The sequence below is a fragment of the Ornithodoros turicata genome, unplaced genomic scaffold (genome assembly GCF_037126465.1).
Source record: "Ornithodoros turicata isolate Travis unplaced genomic scaffold, ASM3712646v1 Chromosome22, whole genome shotgun sequence".
NCBI lineage: Eukaryota > Metazoa > Arthropoda > Arachnida > Ixodida > Argasidae > Ornithodoros > Ornithodoros turicata.
This window is the reverse complement of record NW_026999340.1, coordinates 715966-732055: the sequence shown is the minus strand read 5'-3', so window position 1 is coordinate 732055 and position 16090 is coordinate 715966. Positions and strand designations below refer to the sequence as shown.

Sequence of the window (16090 nt, the reverse complement as noted above, 5' to 3'; positions counted from 1 at the left end):
ATGCACTTTCCATCATGTCTAAATTATCTGTTTGCAAGAACACCCAATTAAATATTTTTTTTTTGTTATAACTATCATGATTTTATGCCACTGTTAGCGAAGTAGCAAAGTTCGGCTATACTTACCACAAAGTAGGTCTGCAAATGCAAGGTCTTTGAACGATCTTTTCCCCTTTGCGCCAAACCAGCTGAATTCTGTGGCAAGGTCATTGGTGATAACACGAGACAGCATTCATGCCACGTGGTCCGCAGTGCCACGGCCTCCGAACATTGCCAGGAATGTACGCTGTATGGTGAGGAGTAAAGCAGAAAAGTCTATTTAGTGTCAACGTACATGTGTCAATGCATACCAGAGGTTAGCTCTATCACAAATTGAACAAGAATGTGATGTCTCGAATGAACGGAGGAAAATATATGTTGAACACATTGGTGAGCTAGGAGAGACAAAACACTTTGAGAATAGCCTGTGCTGCGCGGCGTGCGAGATCGGGCAAAGGGAAATGACTGCCTCTCAGAAGATGTCGTTGTGTGGGGGTTTGAGCGTCCTCTGCAAGGCTGTTTTGTGTCACATGATAGAGATTTTTTGTTCTGGCTTTAGACTACCTATGGCACAAGAGGCTCCTGCATAGACAGTGTTGTGTCTGTGTTTGTTTATCTGGGAAAACATTCTCAAAGCACCACAAAGCACCATATTCAGTGCAACTTTCCAGGCAATTTACAAAACTGATAACATTTATTATACATAGGGCTGGTGAATGATATGTAATGTGTTGCTCTATTGTATCACGAGCATAAATGATACCTCTTTAGGTGTCATGATACCTCCGAAAAATGAAGACTTTCAGGAGCTATTGTTTACAAAAGCCTACCAAAAAATTGCCTCGAAAATTTCATATATCGTAGAGAGGCCTTAGTCTACACACAGAAGAAAAATTAAAATTCGGACTCGATGGGTAGGTGCACTGTGAATATTTTTGTCGGCTCAATACGAAGAGCACAGTTAAACAGTGGTACAGGTCCCAACAAAAGTTTACGAAACACCGGAGCGATGTATATAGCCATCGGAGCGATACCATTGCTGCAAACAGAAGTAGATAGACTTAAAAACAGGTGACAGGGTACTCCATGCACCTCTCAGTAAGTGTGTCCACTCCCGTTGTCTGCTATGATCTCGTTCCGATCAAGAGATACGCCGCTCTGGCGTTCCGTAAACTTTTGTCAGCATCTGTACTCTGTACGCATGTGGCAAAATCGATTTTTTTTCACGCAGTGTTTCAGCCTTTGTTCTCATAACTTTCCAGGTGAATGTCGGCACAGTTCGCCCTGTTGTCAGCCCAGGATGCATGCTAACCCCCCCCCCCACACACACACACATACACTCATTCCTGCTGTACTTTCTCCATTTGAATATAGTCCAGAGGCCGGGAGTAGACATGTGTATCAAATTCAGCGCACCGGCAAGCAACACAGTAAACAACATAAGACCCGAAACGTCAAGCCTTGTGTTGGTTACTGTATTGCTTACGGTGCGCTGAATTTATTAAACACCTCTCCTTCTGTCCACATCTGTACGCCACTGACAGCCACAGTCGCTTCGCAGTGCTAAGACGGAATAAAAAGCATGACTTCGCCTGAAAACTAACTGAGCAGTTAGTGTTCAGCCAGTTGAAGCCATTCTGAGTGTTTGCATTCATAACAGTGTTATAATCACTGAACGACACACAGCAACGCGATGTGCTCGAAGCTTTCACTGGAGATGAGGCAGGTGTGATGCTACGAAGAACACAATGCAGTAATGCAGTTGTCTTCATACACGGTGTATAAAGGACACTCAGTGCTCCTCTGTAACCGAGAATGATGCGAAACATGGCGTGCAAGCCGTCTCATCCTGGAGTTAATGCAATTAACACCTGATCATGGTCACAGCATGTGGAACCGAAGATCGTGGGTATTGCTCAGCGGAGTCAGTCGGGCTGTCTTGGCAATGTTCACAAAAGTCACCAGGAATTATCCTTGAGTGTACGTGTAGGACACTACACAACGACACTTTCCTCTATGCGATTTCTCTGTCTGTCTCTCTCTGTTAGGGATTAAGAGCTGCCAGACACATGGGACAGGCGTCGTCCGGCGCCATGCGACTGTAGGAAAGGAAAGGTTTTAGAGATTGCTGGAAGTCACACCACGTCTCTTCAAACACTTCGTGTATGATTCTGTACAATCACTCCAAATAAATATGAACCCTTCAAAACATGCAAAAGCATTTTGTTCCTCGTGGGCTCAGCACTTGCAATGCATGCACGACGTCCAGTGAAAAACGCAAGCGCATCTGGTTGCTTCACCATGTACATTCAGCGATTTTAACACTGCTATGAACTCAGACGCTCAGAACGGCTTCAGATATGAAATAGTTTTCATGTGAAGACAGAAGTGGAAAGTATGTTTGGAAAATGAGATTTTGGCCCACGCAGGGATCCTCCTCTCCTGATCGGGCTCCGCATACAGGACCGGCAAAAAGGCACAGTGTGCCTACCAGTGAAGTTCCAATTTTGGTTTTTCTTCTGCATGTAGTCTAAAGAACTATGAATGTCATACCATATTTTGGAGGCAAGTTTTCACTGTTTTCTTTTGATAAAAGCTTCTGAGTTTTATGTCATTTTGCAGAGGTATTGTGCTACTTATAAAGGCATTCGTCATGTACTTGCTAGAGTACAGCAACAAATTATATATCATTCGAGAGTCCCATAAATAAGACATTAACAACATCAGGCTTAATCTTATCCGGTTTATACAATGTCAGGAAAGTTGTACTGAATATGGTGCTTTTTGATGCTCTGACTGAACTTTCCTTTTTTTTCAGATGAATAAAGAAAATGACACAGAACTGACAATGCAGGATCCTCCTGCATCATAGCTGGTCTAAAGCCAGAGTAAGATATCACTATACTGTGACAAGAAATAACCTTGCAGGTGACGCTCAAACCCGCATACAGCGACATCTTTTCAGAGGCAGTTTTATCCTCTTCTCCTGTTTTCTGAAGCATGCAGAGAATTCAGAAAGAATTTGTTTCTCCTGACTTACCAATGGCTTCTATATATTTTTCCCATTCATTTGAGCCATTAAATGTACCGGCTTGTTCGATTTCAGATAGAATTAGCCCAAAAAACATCCACAAGATTAGAGGTCTCACTGATCACTGCCATGTGAGCTTGCGCTGTATGCTGATGACATCATTTGAAGTGATTCAGAGCCTTTAAAATACACCTGACTATACATTTTAGTGGAGAGATGTGCGCTTTACACTTCTAGAGTGTGTTGGGGAACAGAACACGTGCATCATGTAAACTGCTCTTAAATGCATACGAAACACAAAAATTATGCAAGTTGGCATTCGGCTGCAAAAAGCACCCTGCGTTGTTAGGATCCAAAGCAAAAGAATGATTTGTTAACGAAAGAGCAGCATCCTTCATGCTACTGCCAACCTGTGAACTGCTACTCTGTGCTGGTGACCCTAAATCACACTGACTGGGACACATATGAAGCTCACTTAAAGGAGCATCTCATTTGAATGCAGTCACTTGTGCAATTAAGCAATGAATAACTGCAGTGGTATAATAGCTTTCTTTTCATTGGGAGAGCATGTTGCGATTGTGAAGTTCAAGCCAAACCTCCATATTTTCCAGCCACTCGCTGAAGTGAGAGTGCTTCAGCTTTCTCTGCTTGAGTTATCGACCCCATTACTTCACCTCGAAGCCCGAATGAGAAAGAGGGCGACAATAACATCGACATCCCCCATCTGGCTTGCCACAATAGCAGCACTAGAAGCAGGCAATGCAGATGACGGTTATCATAAGTTTTTCCTGCCTGCATTTTGTGAGAGCGCAGATGATAGGACAAACAGAACGAAACGCCAAAAAAGAAACACGTATCATGGTAATCCAGGTTGGGGTGGCTGCATTCCAGGTAATGTCGCTACGCTAACGACTAGCCAAGGCGAAGATGTCGACACCAATGTCACTCTTTTTTTTTCGATTACTTTCTATGTGGAGCAACCTCTGGAGTTGCATTCATTGCAGCATGCAATTTCAACATATAAATGCTGGACCTCAATCTGGTATTTACGATATGCTCATAATCTGTGGTTAAGGCTCAGTGCTGGTACATAAATTAGCCGATTAACTGCAGAACTGATTTTAGCAACCGCCAAGTCCTGTGACTTTTTGTAAAAATGAAAACCGTGTTAATGCAAACCATGTTTCTTTCTGGAAATGTAACACAGTTGCAGAAAGGGAATTATGTATATCATGCAGTACTTTCTGTAAGTTGAGGAGTACACCGCAGGTGCATGTTTTTTGTAAGAAGTCGATAGACGTGTATTGCTAGCATGGTCTACATATTTTGTGTGCCCCTGTGTCACAAAGTGTAGAACTAAAAAGATAGGAGATTACTTAATTGCCTGGACACAGTAGGGAGAAAAATGTGGGTGGGGGAACACCGGACTTCAAATGCACTTTAAGTTTCATATGCGTACAGCGCTCTTTCTATTAAAAATGGGGGAACATTTCAATACAGACACCCGATAGGAAGCCACTGTTAAAGAGCAATGGAACTATTGCATGTAATGTCAACATTGCATATATATTGACAAAGATTAAATCGAAAAGTTTTTTCTGTGACTGGCCAAAGGAATGGCAGATGTACCACATTAGGCAGCTGGCTAGGAAGAGACAGTGCAATAGGCACCTGCAAAGCTCAAAATATTTACAGGTTGCAAACATTCCTGTCAAATGACTAAACAAGAGAAGGCTTGACGTGAGGCAACGTTTGCATTAACTTCAAGTTGCTCTGTAGAGTACAACACTACCATTGTTATTTTGCTGCTTATTTTCTGGCACTTGCAATATAGTGCTTTAGTTGGTTCGCGGTACATTCGGAGGGAACAATTGCTCATGTATTTGTGACTTCGATACCTGCTAGAAATGAGATGTGCCACGATGTATAAATGTCATACAAAAAACCCTTGGTCATGAAAAATCACACATCACTAACCACTTCGGTCTGCTTCTGTTTGTTATTTCGCAGCTGGTTGTCGAACTCCACAAAGTCGTCCAGGTTATTTATAGGCTCCTCAAAAAGCTTCTCGTGCTAGTCCACATCTTTGTGGATGCTCAACTTTGATAGACTGTGACTTAGTTGGCTTGAAATATCTTGAACCTCATATCTGATGGAATGTAGCAATGTCAGCACCCTTTTCTGGAAAGCTGAGAAGCAGTTCATGGTTGCATGGGTATAGGTTAGGCACATGAATATGGCAGCCATCGGCAAAGCCAGGCAGTGACAGGCCTTGAACCGGCAGTCAGGATATACAGGCACAAGTCCTGTCGCTGTCTAGTTTTACAGAACTTCAGTATTTGTATATTCATGGTTCTGAGGCATGTGAATCTTGCTTGTTCTATCCTTTCACGTGTTAGAGTCTCAGAAGAACATGTTTCCATGATGTTTACGAGATGTCGCTGCCTGGTTTTGTGCTGTACATACAAGACTGTTCGTGAGCGAGAAAGAATGCAGCAGAGACAGGGAAGTACGTGCATGCCTCATTAAAGCCCCGTGGTAAGGGAAGACGGATTTTAGGGTGTGCAGTGTTCAGTACAAGCCTCATACACTCAGCAACTTTTATTTGGGTAGTGTATTCAAGCAAAGCAATACAAGACTGGCAAAGGAAAACAATACTTTTAGTCTGCTAATTTTCGAGTCCGATCAGCAAAATTAGCCTAATTATAGCATGTGAAAATGAATACAAACTGCCACAATAAGTGGAAAAGCTTTCAAATGCTTTTAACTTGCAAACAACACTTTGATTTTGCCTATTTTTAAACAACACAGTATCCTGTATTACTTGCCGCTTACCTGCATTCTCAGCGCTTCCTGGCGGCGCATTTGACCCACTTTTAGTATCTGGCTATACGCAGTGCTTCCTGATTAAAATGATAAGTACTCCTTTACTCATGGCAACCACAAATTTTGTGTCTAAATGTCGCATTCCACTCACCCTTCACAGCAGGCGAAATTCGGTGGTTGTGCATATATCCCGCATCATAGACATCAGATGCCATTACACAAGACCCTGAAATAGAAACAATGCAAAGCCACTTGTGTAGTACCATGCATTTAGCTACCTGACCCTTCCTCACACTCAAAGCAATTTCATCGTCTCAACTGCATCATATTGTAAATGTGACAGAATAATTAAAAAATACCCCGGGCTGACGTTAGTAAAGACGACTGGCTGCTTGATAAGGAAGGTGCAGCAGGTGACCTCTGACTGCTATGGCACATCATAGCCTCCTCAGGTTCATCAACTGGTGATCGTCAGTTAACATGACCAGCAGGCACAAGATTGCGTGCAAAGAAGAATATCGATCGAGAAAAATATATACATGTGGCTTAGAGTAGAAGAACTGAACGAACCCTTGCCTTGTGCACATTTCACAGAGTATCAAAAGATCCTGCAACACCACACACATTGTGTAAAGTATAACTCACCAATATCCTCGTCGTCGCTGTACGGCGGGCAGAATACTCTCTGGTGAGTTTGTGGTAGATCTTTACTACTTCGTGACGAGCATGGCTTCTTGTGTGATGAGACTGTAATGGTGTTGTTGTAGAGAATGCGCTTATTGCATCTAGTACAGCGCAGACTCAACGAAACCTATGCACAGTAAAGCAGCAGAAATAGTTGTTGAACAAAATTTGTCAAAGTGCTCCTTTAACCTGCCTGCTTGATTGTCGTATTAAAGTGTATGCGGAAGTGCAGCAAAAGGAGGAAGTGTTCCCACCTCTTCTTTCGCCTTTCTTTCCCCCAGTTTGATCTTGCTGGTGGTGATGACTGTCTTATTGTAAAGAAAATAAAATGACGGTCTTGTCACAAGAAAGGAAAACAAATGAAGGTGTGGACACTTCCTCCTCTTGCCGCACTTCTGATTGCCCTTTTTAGAGAAAAAAGCAGGGCTAGAGCAGCATGTTCACTATTTTTTTTCGACTATACTGCACATAGTTCCTGATGGGTTTGCAGTTATCAGTGGAGGACTTCATATTTGAAATTTTGATTGACAAAAATAAATTTCCCTCAACTAGAAATTGGCCAAAGCCTTCCCAAATGGTGACAAAAATTTCCAGAAGATAATTGCCGAAAGTCCCACAATCCTCAGGCGAGTTCATTGACAGTCAGATTTTTTTATCACATTCGGTGAAACACCCTGTATCTTACGTTTCACACAAGGTGGTGGTGTGGGTGGCTTGGGAAGCAGGCTGATGTCTTCTTCATCTGAGCTACTGAAGCTCCGAACAATGCGCCGTCGCTTCCCACGTCTAAGCTCTTGATCAGTGGATAGGTGTGATGTGACCTCTGCAATGGCAAGCTTTTGGCGTGCTTGCTCATAGGTACCTGTATAAGATGCACACTAAGTAGTGATTCACACATGCATTAAAGGGAACTGTTTAATTATACTCACTGAAAAGGCCCAATGGCCTGAACCAATAGACCTATCCCACGATTCGCTATGCGCATGCGCGACTTCGCCTGTCTGACTGCCGCCGCCATCATTGTAGTACTCAGACGCGCAATGGGCTGAACGAAGTCCTTCCGTCCAAAGCTTTCTGGTTCTTCATGGCTAAAGAAGACAGTCCGACTTGCAGTTTAACTGACTGTGGGCCCTGTGGACTTTGACCGACTCTTGGACAAGGTAAGCGGAAGCATAACGTTTTGAGAAGTTCAGCGAGGTCGCACGAAAGGCAGCCGTGTATGGGCGTCAGGTTGTCATTTGTCGTTAATTGCAGAGAGATGGTGATTGTGTGGTAACGCTTGACATAGCGCAGTGGGGCAAGTAGGGCAGAAATAAGTTGCAAAAAATTATGAAGGCGCGCCCCGCCTTCGGCGAGTACTCGCGATGTTGGAAGAACGATGCGTAGGCGGTATAGTCGCCACTACATTTGTGTTTCTGGATAGAGTAAACTACGTCGTGTGTGAATCACCTGTGCCACAAACCGTGAAACAAATGTCATATCAGTGCTACGTTTAGGAGCGGTAGCGCTGTACGGGCATGATCACCTATTTACTATTGTTGAGCAGCCTGCTTGCTGACCATTCGTTATTTGTTTCGTTTTATTTTTTTTTGTTATTCGTTGTCTCAATATGTACCTCCCTCCGCCTGTTTTTCAGGGCAGATGGCTTGTGGTGTTTTGCGTGAACAAAACCAAGACAGTTGGACAAGAGATACACAATCACTCAACCCACTTTTTGGGAGGCAGCACATTGTCAGGTTGGTTGCTGACCATCATATGTGTAGCAGACTAAAACCCTTGTTGTCACTTGCTTATATTGATGGTTCTGGTCCCCATAGCTATGTGGAAGCACACGGGGCAACGAAACACCGGGAGGCTGGGCTGCGTCTCTTTACGTCTGGACATCTACAGAAAATGGAATTTTCTTCAAATGTATCCAGTGAAACACACGTCAGAGCCACCGTCCTAGCATCAATGGCTACCAAGTCATCATACACCGCCAATATAAAGCTTGCAAAAGCAGGTGGCCACATCATTTCTGGTCAGTGTACGTGTGTTGCAGGTAATGGAGGAGTGTGCAAGCACGTTTGTTGCGTGTTGTACGGCTTAAGGCGGAATCACCCCAATGTAATCTCTATGGGTATCACGGTGCCCAGTTCATCTCGCAAACCACTGCTTTTAGGTAGCCAAACTCTGGGCACAAAATAATGGAAGATACCATGTAGGTATTGACACCTTTTTAATTCATCTTCTGCACACGGTTGAATTTATACATTTTTTTGCTTCCTTGGAAACAAATACATTGAGCCCTATGGAACTAGCATGAAAACGGTCGGTATAACGTCGGTGAAGAAAATTTTCCTTTTCAGAATGGTGTCCAGCAGTGCAAATGTTGATTCTGATCACCTTTCAATTGAAGTTCCGTGTCAAGGTACTCAAGTTTCCGCGGTGAAGTGGACATAAATTTGGCTGTTTGTCGTCTGCTCGCCGGGGCTGCACTGTGCTGCCACCACATCCAGCTTCCGCTTTGGGAGAGGGGCCTCGGCTTTCGCACCTAGCTGGGAGAGGGGACGGGAGAAGGTGCGCGAGCAAGCGCGTGCAGGGCAAACTGTCTGATAATCAAACTACATTACAAATTCCGACTTCGTTTTTCTTTGCAAACATATCCTCTATGTCACTCAAGGGCTCGTGACTGAAACAGTTAGTTGAACCTTTGGCTCACGAAACGTATTAGGGATCGTATAGTGTCTCAACTAAATAAAAAAGCTGCAGTTGTTGATGCTAGCAAGTTTTACTCTTACGAAAGTTCCCCAGTTGCGTACGATCCGCCTATCCACAAATGACTAGATCAAGAAAACGTCCATCAAAGGCAAGGAAGCGAACGAAAAGAGCAAGGAGCATTGCCACAGCTCGCAAGAGGATGCGGCTTGTTGCAACATCATTGGCGGAAAACTCTGACAGGTAGGCGTCGCGTGACATAATTTATAGCTGTCCGATCCCCAAAGTGGAAACATCCCCAAAGGAGTGCAAAACTTGTTCGTAAGTAAAGCACGAGATGCACCGCAAAAAAGAAAAAAAAAGAAAAAAAGCAAACTATAAAATAAAATAAAAGTTCACTTCGTGTTTCCTTTTTAGCTTGGAAAGTGAGTAATGACCAGATGCAGCATTTGCGCTTGCAGCGCGTTGTTGCTGACCCACGTTGGGTATACTATTCCTTACTTTATTAGAGGAAACGCGTGAGCGTCACCTACTCTCACATACGCTTACAGGTCTTTGTTTGTAATTTCACCTCTAGGGATCAGTCCTGTGCATTTGATGCAGACGTGATGGACACTGAAGCACAATGGGTGTCTACCCCAAAACGTCCAAACACGGGAAAGCCACAGGAATGTACTTTCATGCCACGTCACGTCTGCGATAACAACGACGCAGGCAGTGATAACCGGCAGCAGTCGCAGAGAAGTGATCTGGAACTACCAGCATCCGCGTCGAGTGTTCACGGCAGATCGGGAAACGACGACAACCGGCACCCGCCTCCTACGGCATCGTTGTCCGCAACCTCTGTGTGCGACTTTCCAGAAACCCCTGTCAACACAAGCCAGTCGATGGTGTCAGAAACCGCAGATGGTGAACGAGCCACCCTAGTCATCAACTTTCAACAAGTGATTGAGGAATACGGAAAAGCTGCTGTTACTCATTCACAAGAATGCGTGTTTTGTGGCCAGCTTCGGTTCTACAAAGAAGTTAGAGTGGGGCTGAGTGTCACATTGGAATATCGCTGCACCAAATCACCTCTCTGCACCTTTAGCCATTTTGTGCGCACACAACCTCCACTGGATTCGAAAAACAGCATCAATGCCGATATTGTTCGAGGATGTCTCGCGGTCGGAATTGGGTTCACTCAAGCCCGAGAACTTACAGCGTCAGTTGGCCTTCCCTTCCTTTCTTACAAATTGTATCAGAAGTGCGAGGACAAAGTTGGCGAGAGTTTGCACGCTGCAACGTTGGACTCTATGAAGGCTGCCGCTCAAGAGGAAATCGAATTGGCGAAGCAACGTAAAGAATGTCCTGATCCTGACGGCTTTTGGCAGATTCCGGTCATAGTGGACGGAGGATGGAGTAAGAGGTCTTTTGGGCACAGCTACAATGCAAACAGCGGTGTCGCGGTTATCGTCGGCAAATATTCACGAAAGATACTGTACATTGGCGTCAGGAACAAGTATTGCACTCTTTGTCAACGTGCGGAGGCTGAAGGGAAAGATCCTTTTCCACACAACTGTGCACGCAACTGGTCTTCATCTTCGACCTCAATGGAGCGCGACATTATCGTTCAGGGTTTCCAAGAAAGTGAACGAATGTACGGAATCAGATATACGACACTAATTGGCGATGGAGATAGCAGCGTTTTCGTTGCTGTTCAAACACAAGTTTCATACGGTCGATTGGTAAAGAAAGTTGAATGCGTGAATCACCTGGTCAAAAATTACACTAAAAGACTGTACATCGCTGCAAAAGACACCAAAGCATTCACATCACCAGATGGAAGGGAAGCCAGGAAGATTTTGTCGTCAGCGAATATCCGAATCCTAAAGGGTCTCGCGAGGTCCACGGTTAGACGACATGCCCAAAACACCCACGCTGTGACGCCTGAAGCGATACGGAGGCTACGTCACCAACTGAAAAACGGCCCTTATCATGTTTTCGGCATCCACAGCGGCTGTCCCTCTGAGCATTGTCCCATCAAGAGAGGTGATGCGGTTGAACACGAACGACGGACCGAAAAGGGCAGGCTTCTAATACGATCCGGCATGATGGTAGAAATTCAAAAGGCCATTGATATACTCGCTGACAGGAGTGACATGCTCCTTCTGGACGCAACAAGCAATGCGGCTGAGACATACATGAGCATGGTTGCTCGTACAGTAGGCGGAAAGCGTGTGGACTTTGCGAAAGGCAGGGGGTATGGAAATAGGTGTCGCCTTGCAGCCATTGCATACAACATGAGAGGCGCAAAGTGGCACGCATTCTACCTGCAGAAGTCATCCGGGAAGAGGCCGACGTCTTCGTTGATCAAGATAATAGAAGAAAGAAAGAGACGAGACGAACGCAAGGCACGCAGAAAAGCGGTGCGTCGTGACAATCCCTGCAGGATGCCAAAATTTTCAAGCGTCGCCGGAGACAAGGACTATGGGCCAGATTCACAAAGGCCGGACCTCGAGAACACCATCTTTCTGCAGAAAGCTAAAGAGCTAGCTGACAAAATAAGACTTACAGCCCACGAAGCGAACACCCTCCAGGAATCTACGCTGGAACAAAGTCAGTGCTCACTTTGGCGTGCAGAAAGAAAGCAGAGGATACCTTCCACCTCGATTTACAGCATATGTCGGCCGCATCGAGCGACTTTCAACTACTCGTCAATTGTGAAGCAGATATTGTATCCCAGGTCATTCCAGAGCAGGGATTGCCAATACGGTATGGACCACGAGAATGAGGCAGCTTCGGTATTCCAAGCCAGAAATCCAGCCTGTGTGGTGAAGCGGTGTGGTCTTTTTGTGAATCCTGACACGCCGTACGTGGCCACGAGCCCCGATCGCCTTATTGATGACGATGGCATCCTTGAGATCAAATGCCCTGCAAGCGCTCAAAACTACCCGTCCATCTTGGAAACTGCTAAAAGACATGCCATTGGTGTCAAAGTTTCCAAAGAAGGTTCACTGTACCTGCCGCGATCACATAAATACTTTTATCAGATCCAAGCGCAATTAAATATAACTAAGAGAAGTTATTGCAAGCTTGGGATCTGGTCACCCACGGACATGCAGGTACTTACAATAAGAAAAGACCCATCGTTGTGGGAATGCCTGTTGCCCCAGCTCAAAAAGTTCTACCTACATTACCTGATGCCAGAAATAATCGATCCCCGTGTAACAAGGCATATGAAATTGAGAGAAGATGCTGTGGAAATGAGTGACCTTCAGGACCTGCTGTAGCTGTTGTCCACGTTTGTCCTTACTACTCCGTCGCAGGTTGTAAGGTGATGGCATACCGAACTACGGAATGTACGAAGCAGGATTTCATTATTTGAAGAATGCACTGCAAGAGTGACAGCCTTGACTCTGCTTGGCTTGGATGTAACATGTGTTTAGCAAGACACAGCTGATCCACGTCAAAGTCAGCGTGTCGAGAACAATTTCTTTGCAATATTTCTTGCATAGCAGTAGACAATGATAACTGTGTGACATTTTATAGGCAATCTGCCACTAAGCTGTGTTTCTTTGGCTTTTTTTAATGATAATTTTGGTTGCCGGAGCATGACAGGTATTGTGTATGTGTGTGCGCAGATAATTTCGAAACAGTTCACAAAACAGAAGAGATAAAATGTTAGAAAATGTTGGCTACTTAGTTGATCGTTAGAAGCCTTGGCTGCCTTGGCCTCGTCTGATGCCGACTAATCAGAAAAGAAAAAAGAGAATATGGGGCGCTCTTTACTGCAATCCGCTTCACTTATCGGTGGTGGTGGGCAAGAGGATCGCTTAGACATTGTAGCGTGGTGAGAAATCATGCGCAGTAAACAGTGGGACTCGCGAACGTGTCATCTCCACAATTTGATAAAGGAGAATAATCAGGTGTAGTCACTCGCCCTTTAATTTGAGGAAAGAAAAATTACAACAGGTTACGATAAATATACTTATATTTCGACAGCTTTTATTTTCGGCATCATACACAAGTGCATTACGCACACATTTCGAAGCAGTGGGTAGGGTTCCTTAAAAGCCATCATGGCTGCCGCCTGTCGCGCAATTAATATGTTCGAACGAAAGAAAAATAAGTCATCGGAAGGACAGGTATGGTGAACTATAGTTCACCATAGTACAGGTCATGGTAAGCTATTACAGCCATTGTGTCGTAACGACGGAAGAAAAAGACCGTGTGGGTTTCGTCAACATGTAGAATGCAAGCTCTCTGAATCCCTCTTCCAAAGCAATTTTCTCATATAAACAGGTAAATGGCGCACATTCCAAAGAGTAATATATGTCTTTTCGTGTACACAATTTCCTTTACAAGGTGTTTACTATTGATCTCTTTCTTCTCTACACCCTGAAAAGAAGAAGCAGCAGCCAGCGGGCTCCTCGTGCCGTCAGTACCCAAAGTCAGACAACGTATAGACACGCAAACGCGCGTGCATTCGTCATTTCCGATTTTGGTACAGAAATATCACGTGGCTCAACAGTGCGTGGCGCCATCCATCGCGAGGAGATGACATGAGCGGGTTGGGTGATTCGGCCTTAATGCACATAGCAACGTATGACCTGAAGCAAGTGCCTCTACAAGTATCGTGCACAGAAAAAGAGAGGCAGTGGTATAACCCAAGAAATCCAAAGGTGGTCCCAAAGCACTTTGACACGATCGATTTTGTGAAGGACACAACAGACCGAATAAGTTGTGCACCGCAACACTGTGAAAGAAGGAGGAAGTACTCGTCACTTCCTGATGATCATTCGAAGCTTACACGACTACACCTTATATTCCTGCATGGTGTGTTGAAAAGCAATGGACTTCATTGTATGGCAGACGTGTTAGAGTGTCAGGGCTTCACACCCGAATGCTTTGAACACAAGACAGCCAGTGGAGAGACACTCCCACCAAAATGGGTGGAACTCGTAAAAGAAAATAGGACTGACTTCAAGTACACTTGCGATGACATCAGAGTTATTGAAGAAAAGACGCGCGATCAAAGTAGCTGCCAACTTTGGCACACCTATCGAGTGGGTGTTTTCACCGCATCTGTGGCCCACAAAGTTTTCACATGGGTCTACACACGGCAGCACAGAAACAAAGAAAATTGCCCAGAGTCTCTGCTTAAAACTCTCTTTGGGAAACAGACGAGGCAGACATACGCAATGAAAGTAGGCAGCGAGCTTGAACCTGAAGCGAAGCAGTCCTTTGTAGCGCAAAACCAAAACCATGTGGACCTCACCCTGAGGGCTTGTGGACTGTACCTGTATGAGCTGTATCCGTTTGTAGGTGCTACACCCGACGCAATGATTCAGTGTGCCTGCTGTGGACTGCAGGTCCTTGAAATAAAATGTCCACTCGATATAGAGAAATTTTCAAGGAAGGAACTCGAAGATGGGAAACTAAAGCCCACAAGTCAATATTATACACAAATACAGATGCAGATGGGTGTAACTAATGTGTGTTCTGCAATCCTGTATGTTTATGGAAGGCAGCAAGATCCAAAGCAGGTATCAGTGCCTTTTGATGCAGATTATTTCAACGAGTTAATGGCTAGGCTAGAGGTTTTTGCATACACGTGCATTGTGCCAAAGATCACAGGGGCATTGTGACAAACATCACACGTCATAGACACCAGTTTGGACAGTTGCACAACTGTATAGGGTTTTCCCCCACAGTTTTAATGGAGGTGCTAACTAAATTAACCCTCGTACCTTTGAATTTACGTTGAATGTGGATAAATTTAGGTGCCACATCGAGTAAAATTGGTGGGAAAGCCTGCAGTCACAGAATTGTTATACCATTATTTATGCTTTTTTAGGCCAGTACAAAGTATCGTATTTTTATAACGCCAGTAACAGCTCGGAGACAAGCCGACGGTGAACAATGACTACCATCTTTCTTTATGTGGGTGGTCAAAGCCTACGATTCTGAGAATTTTCCTGGCAAAGTGCAATTGCTTTGATTGCTTCTGTGATATGCGTACCATGTTTGGTCGGTACTGTTCTTTTAACATTCTAGTTATGCAATGGTAGAGTATACTGTTTTACATATTTTACTTACAATTTGTCTTACTGGTAGAGTCCCATGTGGCGTACTTTTCATTCACCTGCGTCATTGACTTGTTTTACATCGATTTCTGTATTCGGAAAAAGTGTGCTGCGATTTTGGGAGCGTATTTTATTATGGGCCGGCAATAGTTGCACTGTAACATAGTCACTCTCCGAGATGTCAGATATGTGCAATATGATGCAAGGTACCATTCCAAGGTACGTACCACTGTGCATTCTGCACCTCCTAACTGCAATAAACTTGTGCAAGTGTGTACATTTTGCATTATCTCTGATTTCTGCATTATTAGCACCACAATCCTAAATATTATAATATACAGTGTGTTCAAGCTAACTGAACAGATCTTTTATAAATCAGGTAATCATTTCTGAACAAAATCAATTGTACGCTGGGGAGCTCGTTCTTGGGTCACCTGTCGACCTCATTCAATCACGTCTTAATTTACAGTAATTAACTTTTTAATTATTAACGATACTGGTATGGTTCCAATGTAGCTTTTTTCAGAATCAAAATCGGCCTACTGGGTGAACCGTATGTCTTGACGTTTAAAATATCACTGAAAACCAACGCTTTGTGGCTAGTGAGATAACCACTGTTTCTTGTCACACTCTTCCTGAAACACGTAGCACTAGAAACCCTTTATAGGCAACTGCATGCAGGACTGTGACAGAATAACAAGAACATCAGGTTTGCGAACAGTTGTGAATTCATATAATACACATGC

The 16090-nt window shown here is 44.3% G+C and overlaps 1 long non-coding RNA gene across 1 annotated transcript; it reads right to left on the bottom strand.

The window, feature by feature from the left end:
* Positions 1-216: 216 nt before the first annotated feature.
* Positions 217-5926, bottom strand: LOC135373186 (uncharacterized). Its single transcript, XR_010416327.1, has 3 exons — positions 5905-5926; positions 5047-5258; positions 217-285 (listed from the first exon to the last, which is right to left on the bottom strand). It is a non-coding gene; the product is annotated as an uncharacterized LOC135373186 (long non-coding RNA).
* Positions 5927-16090: the final 10164 nt, after the last annotated feature.